We start from the raw sequence: 3145 nt of genomic DNA on the forward strand, positions 1-3145 counted from the left end.
CCAGCCAAGATGCGGCTAATTTGCATACTGCAGCAGGGCCCGACAGTGCCACCGCCAGCTCGCCTCCATCCAGGGCTGGCGGCAGAGGTCCCTGCCCTCATCCGGGCCTCCCATGGGAACCGAGGCTGGCAGGTGGGACCACAGTGCTGGGCACCCGCTTCACCCTCATCCGGGCCTCCCACAGGGAACCGGGGGCTGGAGGGTGGGACCGAGGTGTTCAGCACCCGCTCCATCCTCATCCGGGCCTCCTGCGGGGGACCCAGGGCTGGCAGGTGGGACCAGGGTGTTTGGCACCTGCTCCGCCCTCATCCAGGCCTCCCCCGGGGTCCTGGGGTTGGCGGTGGGGCCGCAGCTATCTGGTACCCGCCCGGGTATCCCCTGTGCTACCTGCCTGGCAGCAGCAGCGATCTGCCCGCTGGCGCATCCCATGTGCTACCCAACTCGGGCGGGCAGGTCGGGGGCATGCCTGGCAGCCTCAGTCAGTGCCTCAAGCCCCAGCAGCAGCAGCAGCAGCAGTGGCAGTGGCAATAGCAGTGGCGGCAGTGCCCCCGACCTGCCCACCCAGGTTTGAGCAGCCCCAAGCGGGCAGTGCTTTCCATCAGTCGACAGTTGGCACACACGCATCCAGGTGAAATCACCAGCGCCTGCAGGGGCTCAGGCCTGTGGGAAAGCAGGCGCCCTGAGCTGGTGATCCCAAAGGCCTGATAGCCGGGCAGTGGAGGCCGTGTTGGGACTGGGGAGTGGTGAGCAGGCAGAACATGGCCCTGATTGGGCCAGTCGCTATGACGCCCACTGTAGCCAACACACTGCCTGATCAGGGGGCCAGCAGCCAACCTCGCAGCCCCTCCCCCCTGCAGGCCTTCCCCTGATCAGACTCTCCCATCCACATCGAGAGCAGGGTGCTCAGAGTCTGGACCCTTCCTGGCAGCCCCGAGTCCCTGGGGTTAAGAATTCTGATGGCCCTGCCCAGAGAGTAGAGGTGCCTGAGGGGCAGGGACAGGGATCACAGGCCTCCAGGGAGCACTGCAGAGTTGGCAATGAGAGGAGAGGGCCTGTGAAGGAGGAGAAGCTGAAGCCAGTGTACATTAGCCCAGAATCCAGCCCTTCCCCTCCAGAGGCAGCAGGACCTAAACCCCAAACCCCAGCCAAAATTGGAAGAGCCTGAGGGAGCTTCAGGAAACTCTACGCAAAGTTGCACATTGAGAATGAGAGATTTCGTGAGGCCCTGACCCAGACCACGCTGCGGCTGGAGCAGCTCAAGGTGGAGCTGGAGCACGCCATGCAGAGGCAAGAGCACTTTGCAGAGAGGCCGGCCATCCTGGAGCTGGCGAGATTTGAGTGCAGGGCCCTGGAGTGCAAGGCCGCTGAGCTGGAAGAGGAGCTGAAGGGCCTGTCCAATCTCCAAGCTGACAACCAGCGCCACAAGGATGAGAATGTGGCCCTGATCTGCGTCATCAGCAAACTGTCCAAGTTACCCCGGAGGACTTGATCCTGCACCCGCATTTATACAGCTGCTTTTGCCACATGCACCCCTTCCCTGTGTGAACATGAGTGATAGGGCTGTCGAGGAGTCTCTGAGAAGCCATAACCTTCCTTGAGATCTCCAGGTTAGGAGGGGAGGACAGAGCCCCCAGGAGCCAAGAGGGCCATCTGAGGCCAGGTAGGGGGACCAAGGCTGCAGGCAGGAACAGAAAGGAACTGGGGACCAGGAAGTGCCAGGACCAGTAGCCAGGACCAGAGTGGTCACCCAGAGGTCCCGTCTCACGTGTGCTGCCACCAGTCACCCCTCCAGCCCCTGAGCAGGGATCCTAGAATGTGCCAAGCATCCTGCTGGCCTGGGCCAGGTGAGCCTGTATATAGGGTCTGTGTGCAATAGGGAGGGATGTCTTCTATTTTTTGCTGCCCCCTCCCCATCGCTCTCCTGGGCAGGGGGAGAAGGTCTTTTTCAGACATAGCATAGGCACCACAAATTAAAATTGTGGAGTTGCCAAAAAAAAAAAAAGAGCAGGCCGGCTGGCCAAATACCCCCTCTCTTCCCACCCCTCCTCCCCCCGCCAGCCACATCCTTGACCAACCTGCCCCACCACAATAGGCCCACAGCCCCTCCCCGTGGCTATCTGCCCCTGATTTCACCCCCCCCACCCCAAGAGGGGGCAGGGCTGAGCGGCCAATGTCCTGCAGCCCCTCCCCAGGTTGGCCCCACCCTTGATCCCCCCACTCCAATAGGGGGCATGGCTGGCCAGCCAATCTCCTGTAGCCTCTCCCCTTGCCCAGCCCCATCCCAGATTGCCCCCCCGCCACCGCAATCAGGGGCAGGGCTGGCCGGCCAACCACCCATGGCTCTTCCCCCAGGCCACTGGCCCTGATCGCCACCCCCCAACCCATTTGGGGGGGTGGTTGCCCAGTCCACCAACCACAGCCCCTCCCCATGGACAGCCCCACCCCCAATCGGCCAACCAACCCCAATCAGGCTGGTGAGGGGAGGGCAGTTGGGAGCAATCAAGCCAGTGGCAGGGGGTAGTTGGGGGCAAACAGGTTGACAGGAGAGGCAGTTGGGGGTGATCAGGCCAGCAGTTGGGGGTGATCAGGCTGGCAAACAGAGTGGTTAGGGGCAATCAGGCAGGCATGCAGGCAGGTGAGTGGTTAAGAGCCAGCGGTCCTGAATTGCGAGAGGGATGTCCGACTGCTGGTAAAGGATTGGGTCTAAACGGACAGTCTGACATCCCCCAAGGAGTCCCAGATTGGAGAGGGTGCAGGCCAGGCTGAGGGTCCCCCTCCCCCCAGTGCACGAATTTCGTGCACCGGGCCTCTAGTCTACACTAATAAAAGAGAAACATGGTAATTAGCGTACGACCGCTACCCTTCCCATTGGCTAATCAGCTTATCCTTATGCAAATTAACTGTCAGCCAAGATGGCGGCCGGCAGCCAGGCAGCTGGAAGCGAACATGAGGCTTGCTTGCTCCCGTCACTGCAGACTCCAACGTTCCCCGCCTGCGCTGCTGGCCTCTGAGCTGGCAGTTTGAAACTTTGTAACAAATATAGCCTGCTGGGATCTCAGAGCTGAAGTTATACATTGTTTCGATTATAGAACCCCAATCAAACCAGCAGCGGAAGCCTCAGAGCTAGAGCCAGAGCTAAAGCTGG

This window comes from Myotis lucifugus, unplaced genomic scaffold (genome assembly GCF_000147115.1).
Source record: "Myotis lucifugus unplaced genomic scaffold, Myoluc2.0 scaffold_794, whole genome shotgun sequence".
NCBI lineage: Eukaryota > Metazoa > Chordata > Mammalia > Chiroptera > Vespertilionidae > Myotis > Myotis lucifugus.